General features: G+C 39.7%; 2 protein-coding genes across 10 annotated transcripts in view; one reads left to right on the top strand and one right to left on the bottom strand.

Moving 5' to 3' along the window:
- LOC124233097 (high mobility group protein 20A) overlaps window positions 1-6,692 on the bottom strand; it is a 76,128-nt gene extending 69,436 nt beyond the window's left edge. Inside the window, exon 1 of one of the 2 annotated variants that reach the window (XM_046650209.1) lies at window positions 6,448-6,692. The gene's annotated coding sequence lies outside the window, so the exon portion shown is untranslated. The remainder of the gene's footprint in view (window positions 1-6,447) is intronic. The other variant, XM_046650208.1, reaches the window with a different exon arrangement.
- A 606-nt stretch (window positions 6,693-7,298) lies between these two features.
- LOC124233076 (inactive tyrosine-protein kinase PEAK1-like) overlaps window positions 7,299-26,305 on the top strand; it is a 294,861-nt gene continuing 275,854 nt past the window's right edge. For 4 of the 8 annotated variants that reach the window (XM_046650173.1, XM_046650164.1, XM_046650166.1 and 1 more), the window contains exon 1: window positions 7,299-7,440. The gene's annotated coding sequence lies outside the window, so the exon portion shown is untranslated. Of the gene's footprint in view, window positions 7,441-7,711; window positions 8,048-22,237; window positions 22,296-26,305 lie in introns of those variants that run through there. The other 4 variants (XM_046650165.1, XM_046650167.1, XM_046650168.1 and 1 more) reach the window with 3 other exon arrangements.

Below are 26,305 nucleotides of genomic sequence, written 5' to 3'. Positions count from 1 at the left end.
CCGCCCCCCAAAATAAAATACTTCTCTGCTAACCGCTTCATTATGTACATAGGTAAGTAAATGCCTGATTGTCCAAGTTCATTTCAGATTTCTCTTCCAGTTTCCATTGGCCACTAGTAAATTTTAGTGGTGCTATTGACGGATCATGGAGTATGAGAATGATAACCGACCTGAGAGACACTCAAATCCTATCTCTATCACTTACTGGTTAAATGACTTTGGGCAAGTGACCTAACCTCTCTAAGCCTCAATTTTCTCATATGCAAAATGAAGTTAGTTAATACCTACAACACCAAATTATTAGAATTAAGTTAGTTACATAGGAAATGGAGTCATGACTAACTGTGGTTTGAATGTGACTATCATTTAGAAAATAAGGAGAGCACCACTGAATAAAAGTAGTTGGTGAGCCGATTCAAATTAGAGGCGGGTTTGATCTCTAGGGTCCTTAAAAATCCATATTCTCTAAGGAAGTCATTCCAGATGGGAGAGCAAATATAAAGGCTTTGCGTTCCTTCATGCTCCAACTGATGCCAGTTCCATGGTATAGAAACACATCATATTAAAAGCAATAACCATAGTGAAGAATAATTTTATGCTTATTCAATTAGCCAAACATTTTTGCTGGTGAAATTGTGGTAAAAACAGCACACTCATATCCTGCTGGTGGTATCAAAAATTAGTACAACCCCTAGGGAAATAACATAGCTATTGTATCGAGAACTATAAAATGCCCATACTCTTTGAAGCTATAATCCCACTCATAAGATTCTATCTTAAGAAAATAATTCAAATAAGGAAAATAGATATAGTTTTATTTCATAGTGCCTGGCAATTAAAAGGTACTCAAATATTTATTCAAATGAATACCTTTATTTGTACTGACTTCTGCAAATCACTGCCCTCGATTCCTTCCTGTTAAGATTTATCTATTTGCATCACTGGGGGATAGATTTAGAACCAAATTCTATACCTGTGTCTAGTCTCTGTTCTGCCATCTTCTTTAGTAACTTCAGTGTTGACTGCTATCAGACTCCCTTACCTTATGATACTTTCACTCTCTGAACTCAGTTGACCTTCACATAGAAAACAAGTTGACCATATACCACATCCTTGACTTAATCAAAAAGAAATGTGAAGCTTTCTTCAAGATCCTAAGATGTCTTTCTCCTTTGTCAATACCCTTCAAGTCTAACCATTCACCTCACTGCCTGCTTCATTAAGACAAAAGATAGCCAGAAATCTTCACATTCATCCTCACCTAATCCTCAACATACTTCTAGCCCTGTACCTAGCCACTTACATTTCCCTCCAGGATGTGAGGAAGAATTATCACCTCTTTGCTTTCATATCTCTTGCTTCCTTCTTCTAGCCCCATTCAAAATTTTGCATGCTTCAAGTTTAAGTATCTTTATCTATCTCCTTTCTTTTTTGAGATATAATTCACATACCATAAAATTCACCTCTTTAGTGTACAACTCAGTGGTTTTTAGCATATTGGTATACAAGATATTTTGGTATCAAGGTTGTGCAACCATCACCACTATGCCAGAACATCTTCATCACTCACAAAAGAAACTCCATACCCACTAGCAATTACTCCCCATCCCATCACTCCCCATTAGCGGCAACTGCTAATATACCTTGTCTCCATGGATTTGCCTATTCTAGACAGCTCATATAAATGGAATCAGACAGTATGTGGCCTTTTGTGTCTGGCTTCTTTCACTTGAGTGTAATATTTTCAAGGTTCATCTATGTTATAGCATGTATCACTATTCATTCCTTTTTATTGCTGAATAATACTCCATTGCATGGCTATAGTACATTTCATTTATTCATTTATCAACTGATGAACATTTGGGTTTGTTTCCATTTTTTGGCTCTTATGAATAATCCTGTGAACAACTGTGTAAAAGTTTTTGTGTGAACACATTTCAATTCACTCTTGGGTATATAACTAAGAGTGGAATCTCAAGTTAAGCATCTCTTGATATCCAACTCTATTCTGTTTCCGAGTTCAGTTAGCCTGGGATACCTCTTACAATGCAAACAACTGTATACTGACGTCCCCATCCCAGCTTCACTCAAACACCTGCAGTCTTTAGAGTCTACACACATTAATTACAACTTCTTCCCAATTGAGGGCAGAGATCACTTCTCACAGTTCTATCATGTAGTAGGTGTTTAATATATGCTCATCCACATATTGACATGCTAAGATGCCCACAAATGAGAGAATGATGACTTACTCACTCTTTCATTTGACAGATATTTGAATGTCTATTGTATGCGGATCACCATGCTTAATGTTGGGCATAAACAGTGGACAAAAGTTACTGATCAGTTTCATCATACCTCAAGCACCAGTTCAACTCCACAAATATTTACTGAATACTTATGATGTGAATGGCATCGTGCAAGGTATAACATCAAACAGACAGGAATAAGATACAGTCTGCAGCCTTTTATGGCAGTACATAAACTCTACATCCAACAATAACAATGACAAAAAACAGCAGCAGCAGCAGCAGCACTGGATATTAAATGTCATAAGAAAAGTATAACATGCTCTGAAAGATCAATGGACAGAGTATATATGGTTGGGAGAGTGGAAAGAGGACAGACATAAGAAAATACCTCTTGAAGTTGAAGGTGGTACTTGAGAAAGGGCCTCAAAGAAGGTGGCATTTTGATAGACGGGGATTCTCAGGAAAAGAGAAAGTGTTTCAGGCAGAGGAAAGCATGAACAAAGATAGAAAGGCTAGACACAGTGCAGAATTTTTCTTCAGAGACAAATCCAGTTAGGAATGTGTAGATGGGTAACGAAAGATATGGCCATAGTGTGAAAGACCTTGAATATTAGGCTTAGTATTTAAAAAGGTTTAGAAAAATGATTTGAAAGTCTTCCTACAACAATTCAAATTACTTTAGTGATTCCTTAACCTTTTCTTGAAACTTTTCTATTATGCATATTTTCTAAACTGATCATGGAAATTAGTGATTTCTCCTTCCCACAAGGAACAAAAATAACATCTTGACAGCTAAGTGAGCACGCTGATAGGGGAAGATAGAATTTCAATAATCCTAGCACTGTATCCCACACTTTTGGGACTATGTAAGGCTTAAAACAGACATGTGGGCAAATCCCAATATCCAGAAGAGCAGAAGTAAGACTGAGGGTAAAATAACAGTATTCACTAAGTGCCTAACAACAGCGATTGTGCCAGGTGATTTACCTATAATATCTGTGATCCACCAAACAATCCCATTTAGGTTTATGGCAACTGAGGCTCAAAGAGATCAAGTAAACTGCTCAAGGTTAAAGCTAGTAAGCTCAGCTGATAAAATTTAGACACTAATTTTGAACTAGGCCTGTCTGATCACATATTTTCCCCATTGTTCACTTTCATTTATTTTTTACCATACAAAAGAGGCTAGAATGGTAGGATCATGATGTATGCGTCAATGAAAAGGGATGCATATTTAACACAGAGATGTATGGCTTGAAGAAAAATTAAGCTGAAATATTCAAAACTTGGTTTAGAATGGCTTAGAGATCAAGACCAAGAGAGATCAACATTAGGGTTACTTCTTGATCCAGTCAGAACAACGAACATACTATAGATCTTATTTAGGAACAGCAGGAGAGCAAAATTCCAGTTTTGATTAGGAAACTAGAAATAAAACTCCAACAGAATATGGAAATGTTTGTATTCACTGATGTATTCCAAGTCCCTAGAACAGTGACTAGCACACAGCAGGCATTCAACAAACTTTTGTTGAAATAATAAAAAGTCATGTAAGGGGTATTGTCATTTGAATACTCTTGAAGGCCCTGAAATAGAGATAAAGACAGCAGAGTAGTAAATTGAAAAACCATTCAAGTTGTTAGGATACTCTCTTTAACACTCAACCTCATAGCAAAAACAACCAACTACCAAAACAACAAACTAAAAGGCAATAGTTGTAAAAAAAACAGCATGATTTTCCAAAGAAAGGGAGACAAAAGAATGAAAAGACACTTTGCGTAAGATATGCTATCTAGCACTCTGTGGTTAATCACATTTCAGTGAGACAGAATCCAGAATTTTGACCTACTATATTAATATTACAAACTGCTGTTAGCAGTGTATACAATGACTGCTTTTGGAAAAAAAATGGTTGTTTAATCTAAATGTTCTAAAAAACGGACAAATTCTTTATTATAGACAGCAAATAATGGAACGAAAATCCCAAAGTCATTAATTCAAAGAAACAAGAGTACACCTACATAAGTCTTTATTTTCCTGATTTTGATAGTATGTTTCTATTAGAACATGCAAAGATAACTGCAACAAAGAACATTAAGTGAAAAAAAAAAAGCCTCCAGAAGAGAGCAAGCCTCTCTACAGGAATACCTGTAGAGAGAATAAAAGCAGGTTCCACGATTTCCCTCCATTTTTCACAAGCTTTTCTAATATTTTCTCTTTGATGGAACTAATGAATAACTGCCACTTATCACTAACATCTTCTTCTAGGTATGTGCTTCATATATTGCTTTCTTCTGAACAGACAGTTCTTCAAACTGTTCAAGTCTTTCAGCTGCGGCAATTTTTCTTATTTCTATTATGCTGCATTTCTTCCATGGAGTAACATAAAAACCAATTTAATAAACTCTTTTGCTTTCCAAAGACAGTTTCCAAAAGGCGGCACTACTGCATTTCAGTCAATATTATAATTCATTTCTCTATCCTTTTTATCGTTTAGCTCCACAATCTTTACTTACTTCAATAATTCCTAATACTATATAATTTGTCAGGATGATCATATCATGTTTTCTTCTATATTACATTAATACAGAAGACAGTGAACACTATCTCTCTAATCAATTCATACTTGCTTGAGGCAGTCGACATGTCCCCAACCTTGTAATAATAATAGATGTTATTTTCGTCTTGCCTTTTCAACTACTACAGAAATTTTGTAGTCTTTAAAAGGATAATTCATTGACTTTAGGGTCTTAGATTTTTGTTGTTGTCTACAGAAAGTTAAAACATATATTTTTTTCCTCACTGTAACATTTGGTTGAAAACATATATTCTAATAAACTCTAAACCAAATAGCTTTTTAAAGAGAACTAGAATTAAAATAATTGCAAACTCCGAGGATAGATTAGGTAACAATCCTAGAAAGAAAAAATACACAGGCCTTATTTTTTTAGAAATTCTTGAAGGATATTACAGTTCATTTGATAGATATCCTAAAATTACTAAAGTTGTTGAGATTTTATAAGCTCCAAATAGATTGATTTCTTCAGTACAGAAACACCTAAGTATTGTGGTACTTGAAAAGAGAAGCCAAAGAATCAAAGTTGAGTGTTTATTACCACTGTACATATAGTTTCTCATAAAACACTGAGAATATAGGAAATACACAAAGTTCTTTCTTACTCATCTTTTGTCCTTTGTGAGCCAATTTTCTCCCCCTTCTTAAAATCTGAGCTCAATCTCCTGCTCTTGGCACCATGCTTTAAAACCACAAAGAACAGATACCATTTTTCAATTGATGCTGAATTTAATTAGAAAGGGGGAAAATGCACTAAAGTATAACTTTCACAAATGCTACACACAAATTACACGTAAAATTTTTTAAGGCGGAGAAGTTGTTTTCAGGCACACGGCAGAGCCTGTAGCCCAAAATCAAGAGGTCTAAGAATGTAAGATAACAATCACATCAGCTAAGGTTACACCAAGTATTTGAGTACCTCACTATGACACTTTCATTCTGGTAAGGTGAAAGTGCCTCGTAATTTACGTAAAATATTCAGTCCCGCAATAAACCACCTCCTTAAAAGAGCAGCTACAGAGTTTCTGTGGCGTGTCAAGGAAGACGACACCACTGTATCTCACTGGGTCAAGGTTGAACTTTCGGGGAGCAGGGGTGGGCAAGTCGTGAGTCACACAAGAAGGCGCATGGTCTTGCAGACATGAGTGGAGAATTTTAACAACGCGTTTCGAATCCTTTGAAGAACGCCTTAAGAAAATTTTGTTAGGGAGCACATTTTCCATCGTACGCGTAGAAACAAAACTCACATAAATTCTGACCGGAGGCTGGTGATTAGCACAACTTGGTAGAATTACTTAACTTTTCACATAAAATACAATCCCAAGGCTTTAAGATATCGTCTATGCAAACGGCACCAAGCATCACCTTTTCGAGCCCTCGCCGGCACAGGAAGTGGTTTGGACAACCCCCAAAACATCACCCTTCCCCCACAGGAAGTGAGCTATGTTCCCCCTCCCCCAGGAGGGCCTTCCTCCCTTCCCCCAAACGGAAGTGAGCGCCCCCATTCAGTCAGCCTCAAACCGAGACAAACCAATGACAACAACGGCAAAAAGGGCTGATCTTCAGGGGGTGAAGGGCACCTCCACTGTGGTCACCCCCAGCCTCGCCTTGCTTACTGACCTGCTGACGATAAGGGCAGGCAGGGACCCGGGGCCTAAAGAAAGTCCCTCGCACAGAGGACAATTCCCTGAGCCCCTCTCAATCGCCTTCACGCTTCTCCGTCGTCTCACAGCAGGGCAAAAATTCCTCCGCAGTGCTTTATTTTGATGCCTTTCTTTCCCTTTACCTAATCGCTAAACCACCTTCCCCTAGGCAACTTCTATTACCGCAGTAACATTTAAAATGGACCCAGTGAAGTGAAAAACAAAATATTATTCCCGATACCTACAGAAGAATGAAGGGATTATTTTGTTCAAATGCGGCGGACTACGTGATTACGCAAAGTGAGACATTTTCGCGGAGGTTTCTGGGAGATGTAGTTTTTTTTTTAGTTGCCAAGGCATACAGAAAGTATTGGGACTTAAATTGGTGACTACTATATACTGGAGTCCTTGAAAACATATATTTCGTATTCGACGGCAGGCTGACGTAGGGGGTGGGGCTCCGGCACCAAATAGGCCAATACTTCTTTCCCCGTTTCCTCTGAAATTGAATGGAACCGAAATTTCCCTTCACGCCTGCCCCAGGTCCTGGTCGTCCCTCCGTCTTCCTTTGGCCACGCCCTCCTCAGCCAATCAGTTGCCCTCTAGGTCTCATTCTCTTGAGGTAGGAACGCGAGAGGAGGGACCTCCCAGCGACTCCTCCTGCGGGGCTGAGGCGAGCCAGGGGAGAGGGCCGAGGGCCTGTGCGCGCGCGCGTGCTCGCTCCTCAAAGAGCGCGGCGGCGAGTGCGCGCGCGGAGGGGCGGCGCGCGGGGCTGGGAGGAGGCGGGCAGGCTGGTGGGCTGGGCGGGCGGGCGGCCGGCGGCCGGGAGCGCGCGGTGGACTCAGCGGCGGCGAGCAGTTACTTAGTTGTTAGACGGTGTCAGTTGCTCTGTGGCGGCGGCCGCGGTCACCAGGGAGGGGACGGGACGGCCAACGATGGTGGTCACTGCGGCGGCGTGTGCACCCCTCAGGTAACAGAGACAGGGCTGCCCGTGTGCCCTCGGTTCTCCTCTCCTCTCGCGCCGGCTTGTGGGACTTGGGTCGCCGCGGGGTGAGGACGCTGACCCGGGGGAATCCGGGCGGGGCTGCGCGGGGTCTGGGTGGCGCCGCCGCGGGGACTCGGGCGGCCGGTGCGTCCGGCCCGGCGGGGGCTCTCTGGCCCCGGCCGCCCCCGCGCACTGCCGCCCCCAGGCCCGCCGGCGCCGCGCGCCCCCTCGCGCCTCCAGCCGCCCCGGCTCCCGCCCCCTCCCTCGGCGGCGGCGGCGGCCCCGGTGGCTCGGCGCCCCCCAGAGGAGGGAAAGTTGGGACCTGGCGGCGACGGACGCCCCCGGGCGCGGCTGGGAGGCTGCTGGGGAAAGTGAAGCCTGGAGGAGCTGGACGCGGGGAGGCTGGGGCAGGAAGGGCGCTGCTCGCTGTTGCTGAGTCTCCACGGACACCCCGGTACAAACCTAGGAGGATCCGGCGCAGCCTCGCCAGCAGCGCCGGGACGAAACCCGGTGGCTCTTTGCCTGCTCACTTCGCGCTGCGGCTTGTGAGCCCCCTAACGCGCGGGTTTGCTCTGTTTGGGGATTTTGAGAGGTTCGTTCGATCAGTTTGTTTCTCCTTTGCCCTTTGACTCATCCGTCCTTGTAGCTTTTCTTACCTCCCGCGATGAGGATTTGCTGTCTGAACCCCCTTGCCTACCCTGTCCCCGTCGACTGCACCATCCATCTGAGAGCTTATTTCATTTTTCGTCCTTTGACTAAGTTAAAGACTGCTGAGAGCAACAGGAAAGAGGAGCCTTCCCACCTTTAACCTTTAAATGTTGCTTTCTTGCAATCCGTTTTTTTTTTTTTTAAAGATCCAAGTTTAGGAATTTGAGCGCTGTGGAATGGAGTTTTTGGAAGGCTGGCGTAGAGGAGATAGTGACGAGTTAAAGGAAAACTATGATTTCATCTTTATTGGCCTTGCTATTGAAAACCTAATACATTTTTCTTCTGCCTGTGTTTAATGTGGTAGGATTATACGTTGAATTAAGTAGTTGGAGACTTACATAAAAGGCTATTTTTAGGTCTTTGGGTGGTGTATGTCAACTGCTTTTCGCCTGAATTGGGATTGCCTTGAGGATTCTGTTTTGGGGCCTACCTACTGATTTTTGTTCAGCCACAACGTCTTTTTTCCCTGATAAATGAAGTTATGTAGTGATGTGTATAGTTGGAGAACCCGTGTTGCTCTCTGCAGTGTGAAAGTGAAAAACGTGAATTATCCATAGGGGTAAAACTTGCCATGAACCATCTTGGATGCTTGCTTCACGATGGCTTCTCCTGTGATTTGAGAACTTTTTGAGATAGCTCAATTCACTGAGTACCTTAATTACTTTCTGAAGTGCCTGTCACTTCTCTTTGGTGACTCCTTTAGTATATGACATGTTTTCTTGGCTTCAAAGATGGGAGTTACACAGTCTTGGCCCAGAGATTAACAGTTAACAATGGAAGTAGAATTCATACCATTGCTAGTGAGTTTTGGCTATGACCAACTCACAAACTATGTGAAAAAACAAACATCTTTCCATCGCCGTCAGAGGGGAAGAGGGGCAAATATTTTATCATATCTTTATTTTGGAAACTCTAACATGACTATACTATGTGGGAAAAAATGTCAAGTTATTTTCTTTAAGACTTTTTGAAGTGTGGTCCTCCTTTTCCCCATCTACCCCCCATTTAGGGGCTGACATTTATGTTTGGCTGGGTTCCAGGGTGAGAAGGAAAGTATTTTGGTGAAAGGAAAAGATAAGATTAATTGAACACTTATGATACTATGACTTTTCATTTTACCCAGTGAGAGTATAGAGAAATTTCCTCAATCATGTTCGTACCCCATTAACATTCTGTAAGAATTCATTTTTAAGAGTCTACCCTGAAGCCATAAAGAAATAATGTCACTTCATAACTGTTCCTGACAATCACATTAAAAAATGTGTTCCTGGAATACATTGTATGTGTTCTCATATAAACATTTATCTTTGTACATTTATGGTAATGTAAATATTTAAGTCTGAGAGCTTAAAAACTTTTATTTGCCTATTTGCATACATGTTTTTCAACATCTAGCAGTGCCAACCATATTTGCCAAATAAGCATCAGCCATAAGTTCTTGCTTTGGCACATTTCATATAATAACTCTTCTAAATTGCTCCATAGTGAAGCATCATGAGATTAGCATTTGCTTCATGAGAGAGATTTGTTGTTGTTTTTAACTGTAATGATGTGCTGTTTAAGTGGAACAGGTGCTGGGCTCTAGCTGTTTGTGTTGAAACCTGCCAAATCATACTCTTTTGTTGGATGGGCTGTTTAAATAATTTGGGAACCAGACTGTGGCCCCTGGCATGCCAAGTTTGAGTTCAAGGCCCCATATTACTGCTGCAAATCCGTTTTCACTGTATGAGGCAGATGTGTGTCATGAACTTTATTTTCTCATTGCCGTTCTGTCTCTAATTCCTACTCCCTACTGCCACTAGAGCTCATGGGGAAGTCTAGGCTCCTTCACTGCTGGTTTGTTTTTCTTGGAGAACTAGAAATTCTAGTAACTTTCAGGCCAGGAATAGATAGTTCACATTTGTTTGACAAATTTTTTGATTGCCTTTTAAATGGTAGGCATGGTGTTGGGCCCTGAGTATATGTAGAATTATAGTCCTTTTTGCAGGGATTGTACAGTTTAGGAGGAGAAGATAGCTGATAATCAATAATTACAACGTGGTGTGAAATAGGCAGAGATGTAAGCAGATTCCTGTGGATGGGAAGCCCAGAGGAGGGGTAGTTCATGAAGACTTGAGGTCTTGGGGTGAGGGAGTGTCCTGAAATACGTCTTAATGGGTTATTTGAGCTAAACTTTAAAAATAGATAGGAATTAACTAGGTTCAGAAAGAGGGGAAAGACTTTTTAGACAGTGCTGTCCTATAAAAATATAATATGAGCCACAAATGTGTCACATATATTTTTAAACTTTCTAATAACCACATTAAAAAAGTAAAAAGCGAAATTAATTTTAATAATACATTTTATCTAACCTGATATAGCCAAAATAGTATCATTTCAGCATGTAATCAATATAAAAAACGTATTACTGAGATATTTGACATTCCCTTTTTCATACTAAGTCTTCAGAATCTGGTGTGTATTTTATACTTGTAACACATCTCAATATGGACTGGCCACATTCAAGTACTCAGTAGCCACAGGTGGACAGCACAGTTTTAAAATAGGGGCCGATGAAGTCGCAAGAAGCCAAATCACTGAATGTCTTATTAACCAAGCTAAGGAGCTTTAACTTTATCCTAAGGCTGTGAGGATTTAGTAGGGGGAAAAATTATACTGTGATAGGATCACATTTGTGTTTTAGACCTATCTTGTTGATGGATTAGAGAAGGGCAAAACTGGAAGCTGGCTGGTTAGGAAGCCATTCCTGGTGGGAACTGTTGAGGAATGTAGAAGAGTGGATGTATGAGAGACTTAGGAAGTATCATCAACAGGGTAAATAATTGGATTATGGAATTGAGCAAGATTTAAGATTTAGGATGAGTTCCACATTTCTGTTAGTGAGCTACTGAATGGACAGGCAACTGAAGAGAAGCCAACCATCTGTGCCAGAAGACCAAAGATGAAAAAAGGAAACTGAGAGATTTGTCACGGAAGGTGAGGGAGGAGAATATTTCAAGGACTAGTAGTGGTCAACACTGTATCCAGCCATGAAAAGGCCAAATAAGATAAGGACTGAATAAACTCTAAGACTTAGTGATTAAGATGTCTTTGTAACTTCACCTCGAGCAGGTAGCTACATTGTAATGGATTGAGGGGCTTGAATAGTGAATGACAGCTAGAAGTGTAGCTAATTAAGAGGGATGCATATTTTCAACAAAGGATTGAAGGAAAGAGTATAGATGGAGGGAAATACAGGGATTTAGAGAAGTTTACTCCCCTCTTTTTTTAAATTAAGAAGGTCTTGGGCATGCTTCTGTGGGATTGGAAAGAACCAGTGGAGGGGAGAAATTGAAAGAGAGGAGGAGGAGTGGGGAGGGGGAAGGGGGAGAGAGAGAGGAGAGAGGTGATTGATGGACCTGAGGATTTGGAGGCAGTAGGAAGAGATGGGATCCAAGGCATAGGCAGAGAAACTGGCCTTGGGTAGGAGGTGGTTTTCCTTTTCCAGTGAGCAGAAAGGAAAGAAGTAAAGTTGGAGGCCTTGTAAATAAATTTATAACTGCCAGAGGAAGGAAGGAGAATGAGTTGTTGACTTGTCTTCTGTCATTTTTGGGTACCTCCTAAGAGTGAAGAAGGACATGATGGAATAGGGGTTCTGAAAAGAGTACATGAGTTTATAACAGCTTCTGAGGTGGGGGGTCGGGGGGAGTTGGGGTAGATGCACAGACAGACACATGACTAGGAAAATGAAAAAGGATTGTTAGCATTGAGGACCCATTTGAGATTGTAGACCTTGGATTTCTAGGGATACCAATTTTCATGGTGGTTTGGTTTTTCTCCAGCAGTGATCGCTTTGGGTATAGCTGAAGAAAATATTTAATACTGACAAGAACTCATAGGGTGGGCACTGTTATTCTCCTTGATTGTAAGATGAACAGCTGGGATTTGAACCCTGGTGGTTCAGTTCCAAGCCCAGGCTGTTATCCATTGCTTTGCAGATGCCTGCTTCGTAGAGATATCTGAAGGACAATTGGTTGAAGGAATTAGTGATATTGAGGATTGTGACTGAAATGAACAACTGTGGGGTCCAGGCTGGGTTTGAGCAGAAACCCTGGAACGGGTAATTCAACTGGGAGAAAATGAAGGGCATGAAATGCTAAAGGTCACTGTGAAGAGCTGGTGAGGAGGGAGCAGTAATATTAGCTTTTATTTGTGGAGTACTTACTGTGTGCTAGACACTAATACGTTATTTCTGATTCTAACACTAACTCTTCTGTGTAAGTTTTATTAATGTTATAGTCTTCCCTTTGTCATTCTCCTTAAGATGAAACTGAGGATTAGAGAGGTTAAATAACATGTCCAGAGACACACACTATCAAGTGGTGGAACCAGGGTTCAAAGCCTATTCTTTCTTCTTCAAACCATATTCTTCCTAAGTAAGGAGATAAGAAGAAAAATGTGATAATGATAACAAGTGGTGGAAAGACACTGGGATATTTAATTTAGGATTTCAGAGGTGAATCATTCATTTAACAAATGTTTGTCGAGCATTAAAATGTGCCAGGCATTGTGCTAGGTATGCAGGTTACAGTAGTGAATCAAACAGACAAAAATTTCTGCCCTCGTGGATCTTACATTCTAGAGAGGGTGAGATAGGCATTAAACAAAATAAATAATTTATTGTTAGGGTTATTGTTACCTCAGAAGGTGATAGATAGGTGATGTAGAGAAAAATCAAGCTGACAACAGGGACAGGAATGCTAAGGGATGTGTGCACCTTTTTTTTTTTTTTTTTTTTTGCTGAGGAAGATTGGCCCCAAGCTAACATATGTTGCCACTCTTCCTCTGTTTTGTCTGTGGGTCACTGACACAGCATGGCCACTGATGAGTGGTATAAGTCCAAACCCAGGCCACTGAAGCAGAGAGTATTGAACCTAACCACTAGGCCACAGGGCTGGCCCTGTGTGCACTTTTAAAGAGGATGTCTGGGAAGGATTTGGTGAGACGTGAGGAAAGATAAGTTAAAAGTTAAGGAAGTAAGGAGACACACTAGGTAGAAGAAACATTTTGCATTGACCTTGCAGCAGAGGTGTCCCAAAACCCTAAGAGGCCAGTGTGCCTGGACTGGAGTGAGTAGAAGAGTAGACAGTGGTATAGTCAGAGAGATCTGGATTACATGGAGCCTCTAGGCCATTGTAAGGACTTGGGTGTTTACTTTGTGAGATGGGAACCATTACAGGATTTTTAGCAAAGGAGTGACATGATCATATTATGCTTTAAAAACTTCACTCTGGCCAGTGTGCTGAAAGTAGCCTAAGGAGGTAAAGAGTAAAAACAAGAAGACTAGTTAGGAGCCTCTCTTAAAAAATCCAGTTGAGAGACAGTGGTGTCTTAGACCAGGGAATTCATGAAAAGTGGTTGGATCTTTTTTTTTTTTTAACTTTTTATTATGAAATAATGTTAGATTTACAGAAGAATTGAACAGATAGCACATAGAGTTCCCTTATACCAATTTGTCTCAACCTCTGCACTATTGACATTTTGGACTAGAGAATCCTTTGTTGTGGGGGGTTCCCTGGTCTCTATCCTGTAGATACCAGTAGCACTCCCCCAGTTGTAACAATAAAAAATGCCTCCAGACATTACCAAATGCCCCCTGTGGGGCAAAATTGCTCCTGTTAAGAACCACTACCATATACCCTTCACCGTGTTTCCCCAGTTTTAACATCTTACATACCCATAGTACATTTGTCACCCTAAGAGATTAGTATTGGTACAATGCTTGAACCAAACTCCAGACTCAGTGTTTCACCAGTTTTTTCCACTCAAATCCTTTTTCCATTCCATCATCCAAACCAGGACACTACATAGCTTTTAGTTGTCTCTTTTATCTCCGCCAATGTATGACAGTTTCTTGGTCTTTCCTTGTCTTTTATGACCTTGATATTTTTAAAGAATACTAGTCAGTTATTTTGTAGAATGTTCCTCAATTTGAGTTTGTCTGAAGTTTTCTCATGATTAGACTGGGGTTATGGATTTGGGGGGAAAGTATCACAGAAATGGGATACCCTTCTTCTTCTTCTTTTTCTTTTTTGCTGAGGATGATTCACCTTGGGCTAACATCTGCTGCCAATCTTCCTCTTTTTATATGTGAGCTGCCACCACAGCATGGCCACTGACAGATGAGTGGTGTAGGCCCATGCCTAGGGAAAAAACCTGAACTGCCAAAGTGGAGCATGCTGAACTTAACCAAGATGCCACTGGGGCTGACACTGAAGTGTCCTTCTTATCGTGTCATATAAGAGATACATGATACCAACATGTCTTTTTTTCTTTTTTAATTTAATTTAATTTAATTTTGAGGAAGATTAGCCCTGAGCTAACTACTGCCAGTCCTCCTCTTTTTTTTGCTGAGGAAGCCTGGCCCTGAGCTAATATCCGAGCCCATCTTCCTCCACTTTATATGTGGGATGTCTACCACAGCATGGTGTGCCAAGCGGTGCCATGTCTGCACCCAGGATCTGAACCGGTGAACCCTGGGCCGCTGAGAAGCGAAACGTGCACACCTAACTGTTGCACCACCGGGCCAGTCCCCCAACATGTCTTATCACTGGTGATTACCTTGTTAAGATGGTTTCTGCCAGATTTCTTCACTGGAAATATGGTTATTTATTAAATTTTTCAATTTAATGTTTAATATTTATTAGTATTTATTTCTTAATATTTGTCATAATTATTTAGTATTTTTTATTTAATGTTTTTAATTTAAATTTATTGTATTATACTAAATTTATTATTTATTATTATTTTTCCCTTTCCATATTCTGTTCATTATAAGCAAGCTACTAAGTCCAGTACACGCTCAAGGGAAGGGGAATCAAACTCCACTTCTTGGAGGGAGGAGTACCAAAGAATTTGTGGACATATATATATATATTTTTAAAATTTTTTTTACTGTGGTATAAATAGTTTATAACATTGTGAAATTTCAGTTGTACGTTAATATTTGTCAGACACCATATAAATGTGCCCCTGCACCCTTTGTGCACACTCCCTCTTCCCCCTGGTAACCAATAAATTGTTCTCTTTGTTGTAAGTTGGTTTATATTCCACATATGAGTGAAATTATACAGTGTTTATCTTTCTCTGTCTGGCTTATTTCGCTTAACATGATGCCCTCAAGGTCCATCCATGTGGCTGCGAATGGGACGATTATGTCCTTTTTTATGGCTGAGTAGTATTCCATTGTATATATACAGCACATCTTCTTTATCTAATCATCAATCGATGGGCACTTGGGTTGCTTTCACATCTTGGCTATTGTGAATAATCCTGCAATGAACATAGAGGTGCATAAGTCTCATTGTATTGTTGATATCAAGTTCTTTGGATAAATACCCAGTAGTGGGATAGCTGGGTCATATGGTAATTCTATTTTTAATTTTTTGAGAAATCTCCATACTGTTTTGCAAAGTGGCGGCACCAGTTTGCATTCCCACCAGCAGTGGATGAGGGTTCCCTTGTCTTCACAATCTCTCCAACATTTGTTATTTTTTGTCTTGGTGATTATAGCCATTCTAATGGGTGAAAGATGATATCTAAGCATGGTTTTGATTTGCATCTCCCTGATGATTAGTGATGCTGAGCATCTTTTCGTGTGTCTATTGGCCATCTGTAGATCTTCTTTGGAAATATCTGTTCATATCCTCTGCCCACTTTTTGATTGGGTTATTTATTTTTCTGTAGTTCAGTGGTGTGAGTTCTTTATATATTATGGAGATTAACTCCTTATTGGATATATAATTTGCAAATATTTTCTCCCACTTGGTGGGTTATTTTTTCATTTTGTTCTTGGTTTGTTTGCCTTCCAGAAGCTCTTTAGTCTCATGAAGTCCCACTTGTTTTTTCTTTTGTTTCCCTTATCTGAGTGGACATCATATTAGTAAAGATCCTTTTAAGGCTCATGTCAAAGATTGTACTGCTTATATTTTCTTCCAGAAGTTTTATGGTTTCAGGTCTTACCTTCAAGTCTTTGATCCATTTTGAGCCTGTTTTTGTGTATGGAGAAAGATAATGATCTATTTTCATTCTTTTGCATGTGGCTGTCCAGTTTTCCCAGCACCATTTATTGAAGAGGCTTTCCTTTCTCCCTTGTATGTTCTTGGCTCCTCTGTCAAGGAATAGCTGTCCGTAGATGTGTGGTTTTATTTCTGGGCTTTCAACTCTGTTCCATTGATCTGTGTGCATGTTTTTGTACTAGTACCATGCTGTTTTGATTACTATAGCTTTGTAATATGTTTTGAAGTCAGGGATTGCGATGCCACCAGCTTTGTTCTTGTTTCTCAGGATTGCTTTGGCTATTTGGGGTTTTATATTTCCCCTTATGAATGTTAAGATTCTTTGTTCTATTTCTGTGAAGAATGTCATTGGGATTCTGATTGGGACTGCCTTGAATCTGTAGATTGCTTTAGGTAGTATGGCCATTTTAACTATGTTTATTCTTCTAGTCCATCTGCATGGAATATCTTTCCATTTCTTTATGTCATTATCGATTTCTTTCAGTAATGTCTTATAGTTTTCCTTGTATAGGTCTTTCACCTCCTTGGTTGAATTTATTCCTAGATATTTTATTCTTTTTGCTGCGATTGTGAATGGGATTGTATTCTTGAGTTCTTGTTCTGTTAGTTCGTTACTAGAGTATAGCAATGCCACTGATTTTTGCCACTTTGCTGTAGTTGTTGATTATTTCTAATAGTTTTCAGATCGATTCTTTAGGGTTTTTTATATATAAAATTGTGTCATCTGCAGACAGTGAGAATTTCACTTCATTGGTGCCTATTTGGATTCTTTTATTTCTTTTTCCTGCCTAATTGCTCTGGCAAAAACCTCTCGTACTATGTTGAATAAGAGTGATGAAAGTGGGCACTCTTATCTTGTTCCTGCTCTCAGTGGGATGGCTTTCAGTTTTTCCCCATTTAGTATGATGCTGGCAGTGGGTTTGTCATATATGGGCTTTATTATGTTGAGGTATTTTCCTTCTATACCCATTTTATTTAGAAATTTTTATCATGAACAGATGCTGGATCTTGTCAAATGCTTTCTCTGTGACTATGGAGATGATCATGTGGTTTTTGTTCCTCCTTTTCTTAATATGTTGTATCACATTGACTGATTTGTCGATGTTGGACCATCCCTGTGTCCCTGGTATGAATCCCACTTGATCATGCCTTATGATCTTTTTAGTGTATTGCTCTATTTGGTTTGCCAATATTTTGTTGAGCATTTTTGCATCTGTCTTCACCAACAATATTGCCCTGTAATTTTCCTTCTTTGTGTCATCCTTGTCTGGTTTTGGGATCAGAGTGAGGTTGACCTCATAGATTATGTTAGGAATATTTCCATCTTCCTCAATTTTTTGGAATAGTTTGAAAAGAATGGGTGATAAATTGTCTTTGAATGTTTGGGAGAATTCTCCTGAGAAGCTGTCTGGTCCTTCACTTTTATTTTTGAGGAGATCTTTGATTACTGTTTCAATCTCTTTATTTGTGATTGATCTATTCAGATTCTCTATTTTTTCTTGATTTGGTTTGGGAGGTTGTAAGAGTCTAAGAATTTATCCATTTCTTCTAGATTGTCTGGTTTGTTGGCATATCGTTCTTCATAATACTCTCTTATGATCTTTTGTATTTCTGTGGTTTCCATTGTAATTTATCCTCTTTCATTTCTAATTTTATTCGTTTGAGCCTTCGCTCTTTTTTTCTTAGTGAGCCTGGCTAAGGGTTTGTCAGTTTTGTTTATCCTGTCAGAGAACCAGCTCCTTGTTTCATTGACCCTTTTTGTAGTCTTTTTTGTTTCAATTTCATTTACTTCTGCTCTAATTTGTATTATTTCCCTCCTTCTGCTGAGTTTGGGCTTTGTTTGCTGGTCTTTTTCTAATTCTGTTAGGTGTATTTTAAGATTGTTTATTTGAGCTTTTTCTTGTTTAATGTGGGCCTGTATTGCTATAATTTTCCCTCTTAGGACTGCTTTTGCTGTATCCCATAAGAGTTGGTCTGGTGTGTTTTCATTCTCATTTGTCTCCAAGTGTTTTTTGATTTCTCCCTTTATTTCTTTGATGACCCATTGGTTGTTCAGTAGCATGTTGTTTAGTCTCCACATTTTCATTTCTTTTCCAGATTTTTTCTTGTAGTTGATTTCTGGTTTCATGGCATTATGTTTGGAAAAGATTGTATATATGATATCAATATTCTTAAATTTATTGAAGTTTGCCTTGTTTCCCAATATATTGTCTATCCTTGTAAATGTCCCATGTGCACTTGAGAAGAAGGTATATTTTACTGTTTTTGGCTGGAGTGCTCTCCATATATCTATTAAGTTCAGCTGCTGTAGTTTTTCATTTAAGTCCAATGTTTCCTTGTTGACTTTCTGTCTGGATGATCTATCCATTGGTGTAAGTGGGGTGTTGGTGTCCCCTACTATTACTGTGTTGTCGTTATCTCCTTTTAGGTTTGTCAATAGTTGCTTTATTACTTTGGTACTCCTATGTTGGGCACATACATGTTTATAAGTGTTATGTCTTCTTGGTGAAGAGTCCCTTTTCTCATTGTATACTGCACCCTATGTCTCTCTTTACCAATTTTATCCTGAAGTCTACTTTGTCTGATATAAGTATTGCAACAGCTGTTTCCTCTTTTTGCCATTGTAGTATTCTCTTCCATCCCCTCACTCTGAGCCTATGTTTCCTAGAGGCAGCGTATTGTTAGGTCTTGTTCTTTAATCCATCCTGCCACTCTGTGCCTTTTGATTGGAAGATTCAGTCCATTTACATTTAGAGTGATTATTGCCATATGAGGGCTTAATACTGCCCCCTTAGCCCTCATTTCCCAGTTCTTTTGCATTTCCTTTGTTTCTCATCCCGTGTATTTCAGACTACCAATTTGATTAGGTAGTTTTCTCTGTTGGTTTTCTTCGTTTTCTCCTTGTTTATTGTAAATGTTTCTGTTCTAATTATTTTTTTAGTGGTCACCCTTAGGTTCGTATAAAAAATCTCATAGTTGAGGTAGTCCATTTTCTGATAGCCTCTTATTTCCTCAGACTATACTGATTCCATCCCTTTCCTCTTCCCTTTCTAAGTTATTTTTGTCATATCTTTTTCCATCTTGTGTTGTGAGTTTGTGGTTAAAATGATGAGATCATTTTTGTTTTGGTGTTTTCCTTTTCTTTATCCTGGATATTAAAGTTAAGTGTTTACTAACCTGATCTGATAGAGAGCTGCCATTTTCTGATTATTTCCTACCTATTCATCTCCTTACTCAGGGCCTTGTAGCCCCTTTCCTATTTTTTTTTTTTTTCAGATAGGAGGACTTTTTTGAGGATTTCGTTTAGGGGGGGTGTCTTGTCACAATGAGCTCCGTTAGCATTTGTTTATCTGGGAGAGTTTTTATTTTTCCGTCATATCTGAAGGAGATTTTTGCTGGATAGAGTATTCTTGGCTGAAAGTTTTTGTCTTTCAGAATTTTGAATATATCATTCCACTCTCTCCTGGCCTGTAAGGCTCCTGCTGAGAAACCCACTGAAAGCCTGATAGGGGTTCCTTTGTAAGTTATTTTCTTCTGCCTCGCTGCCCTTAGTATATTTTCTTTGTCCCTGACTTTTGCCAGCTTCACTGCTATGTGCCTTGGAGTGGGTCTTTTTACATTGACATTGTTAGGAGATCTGGAGGCCCCTTTCACATGGATTTCCAGCTCCGTCCCTGGGTTTGGGAAGTTCTCAGCTATTATTTCTTTGAACAAGCTCTCTGCTCTATTCTCCTTCTCTTCCCTTCTTGCATACATATAATTCTTATGTTGCATTTCCTGATTGTGTCTGATATTTCTCTGAGAGCTTCTTCATTTCTTTTTAGTCTTAGTTCTCTCTTCTCCTCTGTCTGAAGCATTTCTATAGTACTATCATCTAACTGGCTGATTCTCTCTTCCATATTGTCAGCTCTCTTGTTTAGGGAATCCAGATTTTTCTTTATTTCACCCATTGTGGTTTTCATCTTCAGCAATTCTGATTGGTGGTTCTTTATGGTTTAAATCTCCTTTGTGAAGAAGCTCCTGAATTCACTAATTTGTCTTTCTGTATTTTCTTGTAATTCGTTGAGGTTTTTTTTATGATAGCTGTTTTGAATTCTTTGTTGTTTAAATTATGGATTTCTGTGTCTTCAGGGTTGGTTTCTGGATACTTGTCACTTCCCTTCTCATCTGGAGCTTTAATATACCTACTCATATTGCTTGATGGATGGATTTTTACTTCTTCGTGTTGCTCTTATCTGGTCACAGCTGCCACATACTGCCTACTGGGTGGGGATCAGGCACTATGTATTCTTGGCCTGGCATGAGCAGGGGCTCCACACCTCCAGCTGCTGACTGCTTTTCTTCCCGAGCAACTGTTCGATGGCAGATCTGGAGCACTGGGCAGGGGTAGGGGTACTCTCATTCCCTAGCACTTCCCCCACCTCTGCTCATCTCTCTGTATGGAGTTCTGGATGATTGAAGGACTGTGCACTTTCCCTTTCCCCAACTGCCGCTGCCTCCCTCTCTGCTCTGTGCTCTGGGCCATAGTGGGGCTGGAGTGCTGGTTGGGGATGGAGCACCTCTCCTCACTTGCATACTTTCCCTGCCTCCGCTGCCATGCTCTCTGCGCTGGTCGATTATGGGCCTGGAGTACCAGAAGGGGATGTGAGACCTCTCCTTACCTGCACACTTTCCCTGCCGCTGCTACCAAGCTCTCTGCACCATGCTCCGGGCAGTCCTAGGGCTCAAGTTCCAGGCAGGGATGGGGCACCTCCCTTACCTCTGCAATTTCACCACTGCCGCTGCCACACTCTCTGTGCTGTGATGTAGATGATTCTTGGGATGGAGTGCTGGGTGGGGATGTGGCACCTCTTCTCACCTGTTCACTTTCCTTGCTGCCACTACCATGCTCACCACACTGTGCTCTGGAAGATTCTGGGGCTGGAGTACCAGGTGTGGACTGGGCGCCCTTTTCATCCGTGCCCTTCCCACCGCTGCAGCCCTTCTCATTCCACAGAGCTCCTGCAGATCAGCTTCCCCTTCTTCTGGCAGATCCAGCCCCACCACCACCTTCAGGGCTAGGGCAGGAAAAATACAAGATGAACCTGAAGCATCTGGTAGTGCTAGAGAATAAAGAAGTGTAAATGTACCTTCAGGCATATGACTGCATCGGTTTTTCAGATGTCTTTTGTGTTGTGTACATGTCCTCTGTTGGTTTATCAATGTCCTTTTGGTTGTATCTTAGAGGGGAGAGTCCAAGGGAAAAGCTCACTCTGCTGTGATGCTAATGTCACCACTCCTTTGTGGACATATATTAAAACCACCACAATAGTTGGTAAATATCTTGGGGGAGATGCTTTGAAGCTTTGCCAGTATCCTGTTTCACCCCACTAATTTTAGCATTCATCAGTGGATCTTGCATGCAGTAATGATTGCTATATTGTTCTAAAAGTAGTTTTTATTTCTCTCATTTTTTATGCATTTATTAATTGGAAGTCTTTTGTAAGGAAGTTTTGTCCCTTCTCATCTATCTATTTAATCATTTATATCAGTTCCAATTCATGGATATTTATTTTATCCTTAGGATTGTAATTCAGTGCTATCATTATTTATTTTGTTGACCAAATTATTCCAGTTTTTGCCATTGGGAGCTGTTTTAGGGTTGACTTCTGTGTTCTTTGATGTGCTCTTATCCTTTGTGTGTGTACATTTACACTTCTTTATTCTCTAGCACTACCAGATGCTTCAGGTTCATCTTGTATTTTTCCTGCCCTAGCCCTTGACTCATTTCTCCAAGAAACCCTGGTTCCTTTTTTTGGAGAAGGGTATTTTGAGGCCAAGATCTGGATGTTAGGTGTGCTTGTTACTACTGGGGAGTCACTGCTTCTAGACACTCTCAGTGGACAGAGAGCTATGAAATTTATGTATGTATACCAATCTATGTTTCCACACATATGTATGTTTATTTCTGTATGTAAAAATAGGCTTGCGTTCATACCTATATGTCTGACTAAATGGATATGTTTTGATCCAACTAGGTTTGCTGATAGATTGGATGTGGAATGTGAAAACAGAAGAGTTAAGGATGAATCTAAGGTGAGCAACTGGAAGGATGGAGTTGTCATTAACAAAGAGGAGGTTTCTGAGGAGAGTTCAAGAGTTCTGTTCCAGACTGGCTAAGTTTTTGAGATGTCTAACAGACATGCTAATAGAGATGTCAAGTCAATAGTTGAACATAGGAATCTGAGTTCAGAGGAGAATGATCTAGGTTGGATACATCTGGGAGTTGTTAGTATAGATATCACCTGAGGAGTGAGTGTAGCTAGCAAAGAGATTCAAGGACTCGCTCCTGGGTGTTTCAGTCAGATCCTCCTGGAGCAGTTCTGCAAGATAATAAGGATTGGAGTGTGGCTATAGGTAGCTTTTGTATTCATCATTAATAAACACTCCATATCTGTTATTTGCTAAAGCACTGAGCTGTTTCGGGGGTTAGCAGAGCTCCCTTCTTTCATAAATCTACAATCTAAGATGAAACAAATTACAGTCTTAAGAAGATGGTACCAATGGAAGGCAAGTACCAGGTAATGATGCAAATATAACATACTAGAGAAACTTGTTAGAGTACATGGACGTAAGAAACATGAACTCAAACGTGTGCCAGCTATATATCAACACAGATATAAGTGTGCGTCAGTCAAGAAACTTGTCATAGTTTCTTGCATACGCTAGTAATTATCAACAAGCAGAGCTCCTCTGTATGTTGACCTTGGTTTCACAGGTTGCTTCTGCTCTTGGTCCCCTGCCATTGTAGGGTCTTGGGTTGGTAATTGTGCCTGTAGTCATTGGCTGTCAATTAACCTATTCAGTGAACTCGCTAGGACGGTTTCTGCTGTGCTTAACTTTTTAACTTTTGCCTGTCTGTAATGTGAATTGCACAATCAAGGGGATTGAAGTCAAGACTGCTTAAAATAAGGTGAAGCAGACGTGACCGTACCATCTTCTGTGGACATATTTATTTTTTGACTGCTTCTTTTATGGATGGTCTTAGACATTTCACATTTATCATTTGGTTATTAAAGTCATACCCAAAATGCAATTATAGAACTTTAAAAGTAATGTAAACATGTAATGTAGTAAACTGAGGTTTTAGTAAAATATTTTAATTTCCACTCCTTTGCACCAAAAATGGGTAGGCTTTCATTGCCAGCTGCTAAGAGGTGGTATAACATGAGACAGGCGAACAGTACGTATTGAGTAATTACTTGTCAATTACACTTTAGGAACTGTAAGAAAAATAAGGGATTTATTTACTTTATGGGATAGGGGGCAGAGTATTGCAGGATTCTATTCTCAGTTCTCCTGCTCAATGGCTGGTAAAGCTGTTATCCATTTGTATGTACTGGTATGTTGTATTCATTAATTGTGGGAAACTTGAGCATATTTATATGCTGAGTAGAAAGAGACTGTACCTTGACTGCAAAGACTTTGTCTTATTAGCGTAGTCCCTCACATGTAATGGGTACTCCAATAGTTGTTTGAGTTAAGGAATCACATAAGATACTTGACTCTTATAAAGTAAGACACAAAGAGTTATTTAGCTTGTTCAAGAAAACTTAAGGTACTAAAAAGTTTAATTGTCTAAGTAAGAGTTAGAGCAAAATAAAATAAATCTGTATGGTAACATCCTCATTTTAGGATAAGCCAAACAAATAACACTACTCTATAAAAACATGATCGCTATCCTTCAAGTAGCTCATGATCCTACCTTCCAGGAATAGTCAAGAATTCTAGTTCAGGAGTCAAACTGCCTGAATTTGAATCCTGGCTCAACTACTGACTTATTAGCCATGTGACCTTAAGTTAGTTTCTTAACTGTGCTTCAGTTTCCTCATTTGTAAAAGGGGGATAATATTTGTACCTACTTTATGAGGTTGTAAGGTGAAATAAGAATATGTAGAAAGCACGTAAGTGTTTGACAAACAATAAGTGTTTAATTAATTTTAACTGTTCTAAAAATGCTGAGAGACTAATATCTTAAGGTTTTTGATTTTCTAAAAATTCATGTGTGATGAGTGATAAGTAAAGGAAAAATTTAAAAACCCTATGTGAAAAAGGGAAAAAGACTGATGGGAAGTAACCCGATATACTCATAGTGATGTGTTGAAACTATAAATAATAGGTTTTCTACTTTTTGCTGTCTCCATTTTTTTCCCTTTTAATTTGTTTAGCAGATTTTTATTAAATATTTGACTATAAGCCAGACATTGGGCTTTCGTGAGCATAGTACTTGTTGAGAGTCAGCATTGCATTGTGGTTAAGAGCATGGATTCTGGACCCAAACTGCCTGGGATTGAATCTCATCTCTGCCACTTAGTAGCTGTGTGATCTTGGGAAAATTATTTTTCTATGCCTTAGTGTTTTCATCTGTAAAATGGGGATAATGCTAGTACCTTCCTCAGATGATTTTTAATGAGGTAATATTGGAAAAGTGCTTAAAATAGTGCCTAGGGTGTAGTAAGTATCATGTGTTTGTTGATTAAATTAAGGATGGTAGAAATATTACATTTAAAAATTAATGAAAGATTTTAGCTATCCAGTGTATTTATAGGTTTATCCATATTAAGTAGACTTTTCCTAGATTTTAGAGAAAAGTTTTCTTCTTACTCCCTTACTTCTACCTCTCTGAGCTTCTTTGGTTCCACTGATGGGAAGGAGCAGGAAACTATGTTTTTTTATGTGATAGGAAAACTTTTCATTGTTTAAATTTAGCTCCCTCCCCCCACCATAATTTTCAAAGCAGATTCAGTTACTTTGTTATTACAAGAGTGGATGCCATGGTATACCTCTTAACTATTTTGTAATAATGAGTTGAATATTTCAAATGCTGAGAAACTGCCTTCTTCCCAGGTGTGCAACAGTTTTTATAGATTTTATTTGGGTGTGGAGTAGGAGTAATTGTGGGAGTTTGTGCGAAAGGAGATTAAAGGTATTGGAGAAACAATAAAAAGTATTTTCCTAATGCCAGTTCTCTCCTTGACTTGAAAAATTATTTTTGCAGCAATACTCCTAGACTGTTTTTCAGCATTTGCCTTTTGAGGACCCGCTGCATTCACAATATTAAACCTCACAACTGAAATGTTTTAGGTAGGCTGCCAGATCTTAATTCAGCTGTTGGTTCTGAAGTTACAAGTTAAAAGAGGTTGGTATAATATGAGAGTGATGAGAGGGAGAGAAGAGAAACCTGTAGTTTGATAACCTTTTTTCTTCTATGTAGTGTAAGAGCAAGTTTACATTGTTTTTTATATACTCCCTTCTGTATAAATGCGTTCTGTACATTGTAGGATGATAGCATCAGTGAATATGTAAATTGTACCGTCAGTAGCATAGAAATAATTTATAAATAGAGTAGTTCCTATTTTAGGGAGTTAAACTTTAATCATTGACTTAGATTTTATTTCACATGTGTTTTTTAATTAAACATATGCAAATAAAATTTGAATTATATTATAAATGCAACTTGTGGTTCAAATGTCAGTTTTGTGTTCCAAAAGCCTAGCAAAAAATCATCATCTGGAAAAGGATATGTTTTGTATTTTTTTTTTTTTAAAGATTTTATTTTTCCTTTTTCTCCCCAAAGCCCCCCAGTACATAGTTGTATATTCTTCGTTGTGGGTCCTAGTTGTGGCATGTGGGACGCCGCCCCAGCGCGGCCCGATGAGCAGTGCCATGTCCGCGCCCAGGACCCGAACCAATGAAACACTGGGCCACCTGCTGTGGAGCGCGAACTTAACCACTCGGCCACGGGGCCAGCCCCGATGTTTTGTATTCTTTTGTAAAAGACAACTACAGGACTTTGTAGCTGCATGAATGTTGACCCTCTCTCATCTCCTTTGGGACTGTCTGGCCTGGGTTTTCATGGACGAGCTGTCTGACTGGGAAACTGAGTCCTACTGTACATAATGACTTCCTCTCATTCTCTCTGTCCCTTTTGGCTGCACATCTGGAGTGGAGTTTGATATGCCTATTATACTATATACATCTTTAAAAAATTAGTAGCTTTTATGATAGGAAAAAAGTTAACTTTTATTGTAGAAAAAATTGGAGAA

Source organism: Equus quagga, unplaced genomic scaffold (genome assembly GCF_021613505.1).
Source record: "Equus quagga isolate Etosha38 unplaced genomic scaffold, UCLA_HA_Equagga_1.0 153_RagTag, whole genome shotgun sequence".
Classification (NCBI taxonomy): domain Eukaryota; kingdom Metazoa; phylum Chordata; class Mammalia; order Perissodactyla; family Equidae; genus Equus; species Equus quagga.
Note: the sequence above shows the minus strand (reverse complement) of the source record. Positions and strands in the feature narration are given on the sequence as shown.